Source organism: Micropterus salmoides, unplaced genomic scaffold, assembly GCF_014851395.1.
Source record: "Micropterus salmoides isolate LMB-PRFRI ecotype aquatic unplaced genomic scaffold, ASM1485139v1 Ms_hic_scaffold_3952, whole genome shotgun sequence".
In the NCBI taxonomy this organism is placed as follows: Eukaryota; Metazoa; Chordata; class Actinopteri; order Centrarchiformes; family Centrarchidae; genus Micropterus; species Micropterus salmoides.
Genome location: NW_024043320.1, coordinates 1 through 12,152, shown reverse-complemented (window position 1 = coordinate 12,152; position 12,152 = coordinate 1). Strand labels below are relative to the sequence as shown.

General features: G+C 39.1%; 1 long non-coding RNA gene across 3 annotated transcripts; it reads right to left on the bottom strand.

Annotated features, from left to right (window-relative positions):
- Positions 1 to 8,603: 8,603 nt before the first annotated feature.
- LOC119885216 lies at positions 8,604 to 10,245 on the bottom strand. Of its 3 annotated transcripts, none has more exons than XR_005441214.1 (3): positions 10,097 to 10,245; positions 9,802 to 9,953; positions 8,604 to 9,140 (listed from the first exon to the last, which is right to left on the bottom strand). It is a non-coding gene; the product is annotated as an uncharacterized LOC119885216 (long non-coding RNA). The 3 variants fall into 3 exon arrangements; XR_005441213.1 differs by having other exon boundaries at positions 8,604 to 9,103; XR_005441215.1 differs by lacking the exon at positions 8,604 to 9,140 and adding an exon at positions 9,148 to 9,270.
- Between the last annotated feature and the right edge of the window lie 1,907 nt (positions 10,246 to 12,152).

The following is a 12,152-nucleotide window of genomic DNA, read 5'->3' as shown; positions in this document are numbered from 1 at the left end:
TCAAAATAAAACAGGAAGAACAGCGTACGGCAATACACAAGGACAAATGTAACAGAGCACAGTAAGAATGCCTTACTAACAGACAAACCAAATCAAAAACACAGAACAGGAACACAGAGACGGAGTGAAACAACAACTAACAAACATGAGGAATGGCAAAAGGAGAATGAAAACAAAATTATAACAGAGAAAAAGGAAACTTATTGGTCTAGATATTTCTTCTTTTGTTATGTGTTCAAATCAAATGTATATTATTCATGTGTAATAAGAAATAGGGTATGTGTAGCATCTTTAATAAAACCTGATGAGTTTTACATTATGTAGACGTATGGCTGAAGAAAAAATTACTGTAACATTTTATGTAAAATTTACTTTTCTACGTACTGACCTGTCCTATGTGCTGAGCAGTGTTGTTTTACTTCATTTTAAAGTTTTAAGAATATTTGTTTTGTTACGATGAAGTTGTCAGAGAGTCACTGATTGGCAGGACTAACAATTCACTGTGAACTGTACCTGTCGGCTGGTTGGTGGTTTCAGGGAAAGCTGGTGAAGATGTGAAACTTCCCGAACTGGAGCTCTGAGTTGTTGCTTGTGTGGAGGCTGATGGGACTGATGTTGGTCCAAGATTCAAGTCTGGTTTTGAAGTGGTCGGAGCAGTGATCAATGAAAACACAATGAAACAATCAGCTACTGAATCCATACTGACACACAGAAGTCCTGATGAAAGGATGCTCATTGATAGATAAATAAATCATACACAAAGAATATACAAGTTTTTTTACAAGTTGGTTTGTTCAGTTAATGGTCACAAAAGCAAATTCTGAGTACTTGATTTTAGCTGATGAGAGAAGGTCCATGTTCTCCTGATCAACACATTACACAGGTATTAATCTGTGATCATTCAATGCAAATGTGATCATTAAAATGTACTGCTAGGGGTTAAGGTGCACACCATTAACCATCTCTGGTCCACCGTGGACTTCTCTTTTTGAATTCACATGCTCTTTTTGTGACATTCAATTAATCAAAAACTCACCATCTATGACCATGAATTTAATCCTGTTGGATGAATCTGGAGACAGAGCTCTGCCGTAACCACACCTGTACTGTCCTGAGTCTGACTTGGTCACCCGTGTGATGCTCACATACAGCCCAAATGCAGATCCTTCTTCATATTCAATGCTGTATCTGCCACTCTGAGCTCTGTTCTCATCTGTTTCAATGAGGATGTCCTCTTCTTTTTTACATTCGTTCTTACAGAAGAACTTCTGCCTTCTGTAGTTTGTGACGTTGCATCCACGTGTGACGTTTTCTCCTTCAGTAAATGTTCGGATAAAACCAAAGTTTCCAGCTAGCGGTGCTGTTGAAACATTGAAAAGAGAAACAATCATTAGTTACTTTCTGTTCTTCCTGTAAGACGCGTCAGATCACAGTACTTCCTGCTTCACATTAACACAGATCCACAGAGTCACACTGAGAGCTGCCCAGTTCAACCACAGGCTGTGACTAGAAGGGAAATCATTTGATCTAATATCAATAAATTGTCAACACCAAGTCCATACATTATAAATAACTCACATTTATCCTACTATTAAATAATAATGTATAATCAATAATAATTAATTATAACTATAAACATGTTGAATATACTAAATATATCCTGTTTAATGACTTTCAGTAGAAACTCACCATCTGAAACTCTGACCTCTAAGTCCTTGAATGATTCTGGAACTGAAGTCCCGCCCAGACCACACCTGTACCGTCCTGAGTCAGACTTGATCAGATTTGTGATGGTCACAGACACAATTCCTTTTCCAGAAGGTCCATCTCTGTATTCAATGCTGTATCTGCCACTCTGAGCTCTGACATCATCTGTTTTAACCAGAATATCTTCTGCTTTACATTCGTTCTTACAGAAGAACTTCCTGCTTCCAGACGGAGACAGAGACAAGTAGCAACTAATTGTGCCAGTTCCTCCCACAGCTCCTGTATAAATGTAGACTTTTGTGCTGACGAGCCCAGTGTTTCCACCACACAGTGCTGTTGGAAAGATGAACAGAGAACCCTGATGGTCAGTACTTCCTGTGTTGTACACTGACTGTAAAACAGACTGCAGGTTAGAAGGAGAGGTGATAGAAGATACAAAGAACAATACAGGTTGTGAAGATCAGCTTTTCACTGATTCTACAGCAGCTGTTATGGCGGTTGCTGTTTTTGCACTTTCCCTACTTACTCACATCAACTATGAGAAACAATAATAACGGATGATGAATATTAAGTTTTTTACATTTCATTGCAGTGGGCTGGATCAGATTGTGGAAATGCTGCAGCAGAAACTAGTAACAGAAAACATCAGAGAACAACAGGACATCTGAATAAGAACACAGCAACTGAAAAACATTTATCATTCAACATTTGGACAAATGTCCAGCAGTGTGTGCTGCAGCTTTAAAGAGACAGTCAGGTAATCAGTCCTCACCTGAGAAGAAGCAGAAGAACAGAACACGGTGGATATTCATTCTGAATTTGATCCTGATGGAGACAAATCATTCAACTGCAGGAGAACTGCCTCTATCACTTCACTCTTTCAACTCTGATCAGTCAGGAAGATGAAGGTGCTTTTATTAAACATTTCCTTCCTCTATGTCTCTGTGTGTCTCTTAGTTTGCTATAATTAGCTGCACCCACAATATACTGACTGAAAATACTATTAAATCACACATTTAAAAGAATGTAAGGAGGCAAAGAGAAAGTTCTGTGCATTTCAACAGCCAGTCCAGTTCAAATTTAAAGTGAAGACTAATTGTCAGATCAGTAAGAGACTTGCTTAAGCTACCTTTGTGAGTTGACTTAAATTGAAAAGCGGAGGTTTCCTGTTTCTGTGTTAACGTCTCTGGTTGACACACAGACAGTTATTGCAAGTCTGAGTCTGTGTTTCTGAGCTGCTGACCATGAACCATCGACCATCATTATCTGACCATCAACGACCAGTCAGATCAGTTTCTTTAGAGTTACACCCTAGCAATGAAGTAGAGAAGAGTTTGTTTTGGCGGAGGCCTCTGCTGGCACCCGTAGGAGCTACACAGACATGCAGGATATGTCTGAAATCGTCTCGTTGAGACGAACAAAATAAGACACAGCCCAACAGGATGTTCTGTTCTCAAGCTGTGGGCCTGTAAAGCATGGGAGTGCTTTTGGTCATATATTTTGACTGTTTTTATCAATATTTCAATGTTTTGGAAGCTTTATGTTATTTGGAATGTGGTTGTATGGAGAGAAATAATGTTTTGAAGATAACTCCCAATAAAAGTGAACATATAAACAGTAAATATGGCCAAAACATGGACATTCGCCTGGTATATTTTTGAAAGATTGTGTAATAATTCTTGTATATCAGTTTCTTTTCATCAAAGTTACAGTTATGGTTGTATTCTATGTGTATTAGAAGATATTCAGGTGCATTATAATCTACCTTATGATGGTTTTGATGGTTTATTGCATTAAAATATAGCTTTCTTTACCAGGCGAGGATGAGAATATCATATTTCTTCTGTATTTCATCTCCATGTAGTCTGTAATGGTAAAATAAATGTGTTAATTTACAGTGGATTTATATTCCTCAGCTTCTGACCTTTTAAAGGAGACCAGAATTATTTAACCTAATGGTTGAGGAGATATTACTGATTTCTTTTGGGTATGTTATTTTAGGCGTTTTTTCCTAGAAATAGGTGCCAGGGTCCACGTGGTTAAGTTAATTCTCAGGGCAGACATAATGTGTCCGATCTTGATTTTGCATAATAAGGTGCACACTTAAAATATATTAAATGAATGAGCATGTTGGAGTATGAACTTCATGATGCGGCTGCTTTGACGTGTGGTAAAAATACATCTGATTGAAGTTACTTTAAAAACATCAGCATTACCTAAACCACAGAATTAAATGTAACAAACTTTCAGTAGGTTAAACGCCTGGTTAAATGCTGCTGATGTCGTGTGTTTATGAGATACATTTTGAAAATAGCCAACAAAACTTATGAGTCACAGTGCGTGAAACAGGGAAGAGCTCTTATACAAAGAGAAAGAGACACCAGTTCAATTCAGTTGGCTTTATTGGCATGATCTTGTGGTTCTAACATGTTGCCAAAGCAGAAAGTCAAACGCCTCACTGATGTTAACACAGGTCTTCGCCCTTGCCATATAACTTGAATGAAGGTTTTATTTTAAACATGTGAAGAAAATATAATATAAACATGACAAAAAAGGAATAAGAAGGACGAGCTTATTTAATCCTACACCTTCTCCATCACTCATTAATAATCATTACATTGGCTTTATATATAACATCCTGTCTTCATACTTATAGTTACACCAAATAAGAAAACAAACATATTTACATATGTATATATTCACCATAGAAAGTAAATAACATAAACAAACAAATAAAATAACAATCTGTGTGAACACCTGGTCAGAGCCCCCGTTTTTGCACCACTTTTTAAACTGGGTCATGCTCGGGCACTGCTTTTACTGTTCCGCAGCTTCACTCCACATGTAGAGATACAAGAACCTGTTGCATGGACACAAAGATGCTTTAAGTGAACTTCTCCCTTAAACTTGTTTTTCTACTCTTCAGACCTTTTCCTCTTCGGCTGTTTCTCAGACATCTCTCCTTGTGCACAGAGCCCAGAGTCCCATAATAATTCCAGAATGTTTGAATGTACCAGTGTTGGCAACTTTCTCTCTCCCAGAGCCCTTCTGCTCTCACAAGCACGCTACCGCCACCTGTTGCTGATTAGCTGGAACAATGCTCCAAGCCACTTAGTTTGTGTTCCATTCACAGAGCCAGGGGCTGTGAAGGAAAACTGGATTTTTTTGTCTATAAAGTAAGTAAATTGTGAACTATCACACATTCTCAGGACCAGAGGTGACGTGAAATGAATGTTAACAGCCTTGGTCAGTTTGAATTTAATGTTGATTTAATGTTGAGAAAACAATTTGGATCACTTAGAGCAGTGTTGGTTTTAGGCTTTTGATGAAAATGTTTCTTAGTTTTAGTCAAATTTTAGTCAGCAGGACATTTTAGTCTAGTTTTTATCAGTGATATTTTAGTCTAAGTTTTGTCATGCATTTTATGTTGTCATACTTTTCACACTGTCTAACATTACTGGGCACCATCCTTCACACATTGGATGTCATACCAAAGGAAGGAAGGGATTCTTGGGCAGATAATTTGTTTTCATTACATCTTATCTTATCTCATTATGGAGTTGTAGGCTGTTGAATAGTGCACTTATGACAATTTGCCCCATCGGCAGGTAAGTTGTTACACTGGATTGTCAAAAACTAAGAACACAATTACTACTACTGTTACAGTGGGGTGGGAATGACAGCACAATTATGCAAAACATTTTCAGTGGACAGATGAGGCTTGTAGACTAGAGTAAACAGAGCTTCTCATTGAGCATTTTGTATGTTCATTGGAATTTTGGCTGGTGTGCAATAGTCAAATGCTATAGGCAAATATTCTGACCTCACTTGGCAACAGACCAAAATTAATGTCACTAGACCCAGTAATATATTGAATAAACTACTTCTTCAAATCAAGTGAAAAAATATTAATTTGTATAACCAACCGTTGTTGTTGGCATGGCTGTCTGACTTCTTCTCTGGTACAGCAATGCGGTGGTATAGTTATGTCAAAATTCTTGCCTGCTTGCCTCTAACATTATGTCAGGTGGTGCACAGCCATGCTCTGTCTTTTATTGATAATTCTAACAATCTTCCTTTCTTCAAATCAGAGCTATCCCCTGTCACTACAGGTGTTCCCCAGAGCTCTGTCCTGGGACCCTCCTACTCTTCATCTATCTGCTTCCTCTTGGCCATATGTTTCATAAATTTAACATCCATTTCTGCTAATCTGTTTCCATGACAACGCCGGAAGTAACTCATGCGCAACCTTTATGACGACAAAGTCGTTTCGTAATGCAATTATAATACATCTTACATACTAGCCCCCACCCCCTCTGCTCTCTTTTTCTTGCATTATGGGTAGCTTCAACATCAGCTGTGGTACCCGACGTAGTGCAGGCACAGGCACTTGAAGGAGTAGAGTTGTGGCCACTGCCAGGCAGAGGAGGAGGCGTGTGTTAGCGAGTGACAAAGTGACAGGGCCGAGGCTGTAGGGAGGGGGGCAGTGAGGGAGGGTCATCTACACAGGGGACGCTGGGGACATGTAGCCACCACTTTTTGAAAGCATTTGTTAAAAATGTGCTGAAAAATAGCTTGCACCAAGAAATGTTGATTAACAAATAAAAATGATATGAGAAAGGTTTATTTGCACAATAAGAAAACATGCAATGCAATGTAAATGTGAAAGAAATATCTGCATTTTCAAAAAAGTAACTTAAACCAAAAATAATAATAAGCTACTGATTACTGTATAATATGCTATTTTATTATTGTGAATTGTCACCTGCCACGTGAATTTTGTGCCTCCCTTTATAAAAATAGAGACATTTCCATTGGTGCAGAAGGCAAGGTCTGCTCTGGAAGGCTGGAATGCTAAAGCAGCTTATTATGCAGACAGTCATTCCAAACATTATAAAATCCAAGACAGTTCTGGAGAAAGGCAAATGACCTTCTCAATAAATCTACAAATCAGAATTCATCAGATAAAGTTCAAAGATCACATCATTCAAGATCCTTTAGATATTGCTGATGTTTTCAACCAACATTTCACTTCTGTTGGCTCAACGCTGGCTTTTTGTGAATCTGATCATTATGCCTCTGATTATATTCAACACCAGAGAAAGAATAATTTTAGTTTCAGGAAAATTGAACCAACTGAAGTATTATCTGTTATCACCAATTTAAAGTCTAACAAAGGTCCAGGTTTGGATGGACTGGAGGCAAAATGTATGAAATGGGCTGCTCATATATTGATGTACCCTCTAGCAGACCTATTTAACCTTTCTTTGTCTACTAGTGAAATACCATATGTTTGGAAATTTGCAAAAGTGATTCCCTTACATAAAGGCGGCAATTCTCTTGACCATAATAATTATAGACCTATATATCATTTGTACAGTTGCAAAAGTTTTTGAAAAACTCTTCCGCTGTGGAGTGGAGTGGGACTTTTGATTGGTTACGATTGCTCCAGAGCCCTGGCACCACTAGAGGTCATCACTGGAGGTGACCATGAGCCTTATGCTATAAAGACGGACTTCTACTTCAGAAAAGAATGAATGTGAATGTGGAAATCAGTAAGAAGCGTGGACTCATTTATGACCAGTGTGGCTATACCCACCTACCTCCCTCTCTGATTGCCTAATGGAAGTCAAATCACACTTTCATTTCAAGGTCACATTAATAATGTCACTCGGTCTGCATACTTCACCATCTCTCTTGTTGGTCTTCCTCTCAAATTCATACATAAACTTCAACTGGTTCAGAACTCTGCTGCCCGTATCATATCACTCCTCTCCTTCAGCAGCTTCATTGCCTCCCAGTTAAATACTGCATTGACTTCAAGATTCTGGTCAGGACCTTCAAGGCCACACATTTTTTTGGTTTAAAATTTAGTTTACAAATAGTCGACTAAACCATTAGTCAATGAGAAGAGTCTTAATCGACCAACTATTCATTAGTTGGCTAGTTGCAGAAAAAAACCCCCACCACCACCATCTCAACTTCCATTTGGGAGCAGTGAACAAACTGGAACTTCGCAGCGCATTATAAGCTACATAGTAAAAAAGACATCACCATTTCAATAAATCTAGGCAAAGCCAGTTTATTTTTATAGTACATTCAAAGTGCTTTACAATAAATGCAAAATCAACATATGGACATATGGAAATATTAAAAAAAAGGGAGGTAAATACAAAAACAAGATGAAACAGGAAAGTAAGAGTTGGTGTGTAGTGTAATATTAATCAAACGCCTTATATTTCGATAATTACAAGCAGCGGCAAACTAAAGTCTTTTAAATTAAAAGACTAGAGTGTTTCAACAGACCTGCAGTTTTCTGGGAGGTTGTTGAAGATATATGGAGCATAAAAACGGAACGGTGCTGCTTCACGTTTAGTTTTATTTAATTCAGTGAACCTGTAACCACGTGACGATAACCCTCCAAGGGTATAGCCATAAAACCATGTTGACATATGTGAACATTCGTTTTGACACTGGGACAGAAAGCAGACCTGTCTCCGACAACCTGAGAGATCTGGATGGTTCATAATGTCACAGAAGATTAGAAATGTATTTTGGCCTCAACCCATTTAGTGCATTTTATTTGTAATGCACTTTGCATTTGAAACAAATCTCAAAGTGCTAAACCTAAGTATTTCAAAATCAATTCTCTGACAGACAGAAAGCCAGTGTAAAGACCTCAGAACTGAGTGATGGGATCTACTTTTTTTGCTATAGTGAGTCTAGAGCTAGAGATCTACAGTGGGTTTGGTCCCTCCCCCTGTTAGTTCTGGTAGATGGAGTCTTCATTTGTGGCGTTGTTTATGTCGTCATAGATGACGACACCTGGAAATAAAACAAGAACATCAAACCTGAAATACAGCAGCAGCCAGACTAACAGACCAGCCATTAGTTATTCCTAGGTAATTGTTTGTTTTTAATGTGTCAGTGACAACTGAAATGTCCAGAGACCTGAAAAAACATCTAAAATTTATATTGCACTTTTGGAGCAAGAAACAGTTTAAGGAAATGAAATTCCATGGAAATTGGACCACAATAAGACCAGAATAAAAAGGAGTACAATCAATAATTTATACAAAGAACTGAAAACAAAGATTTGTGTTAAAAAAAAAAAAGAAGGTAAAACAGCAAAAAACATATACAACCAACAGATAAACAAACAAGATACATTTACTCTGCCTGAAGACACCTTAATGGTTCAGTATGAGATTCTGAACATTAATAGACCAGCAAACCTCTATTTGTTGTGTATACATATAGTAAAGCAATGACATCCTGAGCAGAGAATTGTATCACACCCCTGTGGTCTGTGTTCTCGTCGAGCTTCTCCGTTCTCTTCTTTGGTAGCCGATGGCTGTGCATGCTTGTTATTGCATGTGAGTCACTCACTGTGAAACTGATGACATTGACTCAATGGCCTTTTCTTATCTGATCTAACACAGTGAATCAAGAAATAATTTCAACCACACCATTTTGGTGATTGCCGAACAGTGCAAAGATAAAAAGACAGTTTTGGTGAGTTTTATTTGTGTCCAATATGAATAAAGTGAGTTTAACGATGATCTGCAAGGTAAAATTAAAGTTATTTTTCTTTTCCAGTTAAAGAAAAAGGGTATTACAGTTTAATGTCTTCTGTAAAATGTTTCTCTGCATGGCTCATTTCCATAATCTTCTCACTCTTGACACTTAACAAAACAATCCTGTCTCTTGCAAAAAAAGCTCTTTTTAGTGGACATACTTTGACGGGAGCATTTGACCCCACCAGCCATTGCAGCCTGTTATGTGGCTGCTTGCTGAGGCGTAGAGACAGAATATTTCAATGAATTAAGGGTTTATTATTTCAACCAAACCAGAGTGGAACAGTGTAAACACAGACGAAGATTGTTTTGGTTATTTTGTTTCTGTCCAGTTTGACTAAGTGTGTTGGTTTAAGGTGCTGGTGCTCTAGATGAAAAGTCAGAGCTAATAGGATTCAGGTTTGTGCAGAACTACATTTCATGACAATCCACAGAGCCACACTGTTCCGCTCCAAGTTCTCATTCTTAACCATTGAAATCCATGTAAACAGAGAGAAAACAAGTTAAAGTTAGTCACCTCCATCTGTACACGGTGTGCATTTCCTCTGTTGTTCAAACCAGTGTTCCTCTTGGTCTTCCATTTGTAGATGATCAGCAGAGAAACAGCCAACAGCACAAGAACCGAGGGCACGCATATCATCAGGGGCAAAAAGTAATCTGGGTAAGAGGCTGGGGGGGAGAGAGAGAGAGAGATTTTTGTCTTGTATTGGGAACATAAGTTGTCCTGTGTCAGAGGTTGTGTGGTGAGGCAGGTTGGAGGACCCAAATGCAGGACACACAGTTAAAAAAAACCCAAAAGCGAGCACACTTACAGGCAGTGGCTGAGTCCAATGGAGAATTCACAAGGGCATGGGGGAAACACAAATCCAAAATACTTGCAGACAAAGGTACAGGCAGATATCCCAAAAAAAACACAACGACAGCCAGAGCATCTACATGCAACAAAACACTGCAAGACAGGGACTGAAGAGAAACAGCAAACATATAAACACCAGGGACTAACGAGCAAGGCGGGAGTAACACAGGTGACAGACATGAGCCTAACGAGACACAGGCAGGCAGGGAGAGAGCAGGGGAAAACAGAGAGACAGCCAGGCAGAGGGATACTGGAGGAACAGTCAGAAAACAGGTTACAGATCAGAGGAATATACACAGGTACACAGACACAGACCAAAAGTAAACACTAAGACATGAACTGAGACACAGAACTAGGGGCCGAGATGCAGGAGCTAAGACACAGGGCACAGAGTACACAAGACCAGGAACCAAACCTCAAAACAGAAACATGACAACTGACTAACAGAATACAGTAGGGAACAGAGACGGAACCGACTAGGGAACAGGACAACCCTAAACATGGAACAGAACAGTAAATAAGGGAAATACCAAGACACAACAGACTATATAACGGATACTGGACAAAACAGACAAGACCGAACCCAAAACTCAACAACTCTAAGACAGACACTGAACAGATCAAAATAACACTGAAGTACACGGACCAGGAGTAAATGGACTACAAATAACAGGACTGACTGAGAACTAAATGAACAAAGCAGAACAGACACGCCCACAGTGTGACATCCTGTGAAGTTTGTAAGTTTTTTTTTTTGTACATGTTGGTCCCTGTGTTTTTCTCATGCAAGCACATGTGGTTAATGCAAAAAATTCATGAATAAAAACACTATCCCACTGATCTGTGTAAAAGATCACAGATTTTATAAAGAGGGTGCCGCAGTCAGGTATATTGCTAGACCTCAATGATGTTTTGTTTTGGTGAGTAACACTTGACTGTAAATAAACATAGTTTTGTCACAGCTCATAAATGCAGGATTGGACCCAAATGCAAAAAGAGCAGGCAGGGCAGAAGATTTCAGAGATTTAGTGATATGAAAGGTTTACAGGCCGATGGTGGCAGTCAGAGAGATGGGAACAGACAGGGTCAGACTGGCCATTGTGGCATTAGGGAGTGTTCCTGAACGGCCGGTCTATTTTAGACCGAACCCGCCGAGGTCAGGACTTTTTATTTTTCACTTTCTGATGTTTCACTGTATGATCCGCGACCTCGCAGGCCGGCCAGTCAGCTGTAGCGAACTCTATCAGTCTATCACACTGGGCCAAACCAATACTTTTAAATGGAGGGGGAATAGGTGCAGTGTGGGACCCTCCCAACTTGGACTGATCCTTGTTTTTGCTGAAATCTAATTGGCTCAACAGCAATGACCAAAGGAGTTTACTTTTCATCTGGGGGCGAGTTCAATCTCCAAACATTTTGTCAGGCTGAACTCAGTGCTGGGTTGTGTGATAAGCACTGCAGACACGGTAAATGTGGTGAAAAGACAGAAGAGGACAAAGAAATGTGTGGTGCCGGAAAAAAAAAATTAAGAAGGAAAAAATGTTGGCACAAGAGGCAGCTAAACGTGCCAAATAACTGGCTTCTTGGCAGAAAGGTAGCAGGTGTGGCAGGACCCTCCACAGGCAGTGACAGGTGCATGGTTAGGAGGCTAATGTATTTATTATATACTGAAATTACTTATATATACATTTATGTATAGGCGTATACATTAGGCTATATATTTTTAATAGCCTACATTATAAACAACAGTTTGCAATGTGTTATCAAACAAAGACAACATCCTTCTATAAGCAAGGAATCTATATGTCTGTATGTATATTTCTATTAAGATCAGTGGAGGTGAGGGACAGGGTGATGATGACCCCAGTCATGTTGATGAGGAAGGAGAGAAGGACAAGGAGGAGCAGCAGGAAAGGAGGAGACGGACAGAGAAGAGAAGCAAAGACGCGGATGTCATACAAAAGTTCTTGAAGGTCTTCAGCATAATTGATTCACTGTATACAGCAAAAACA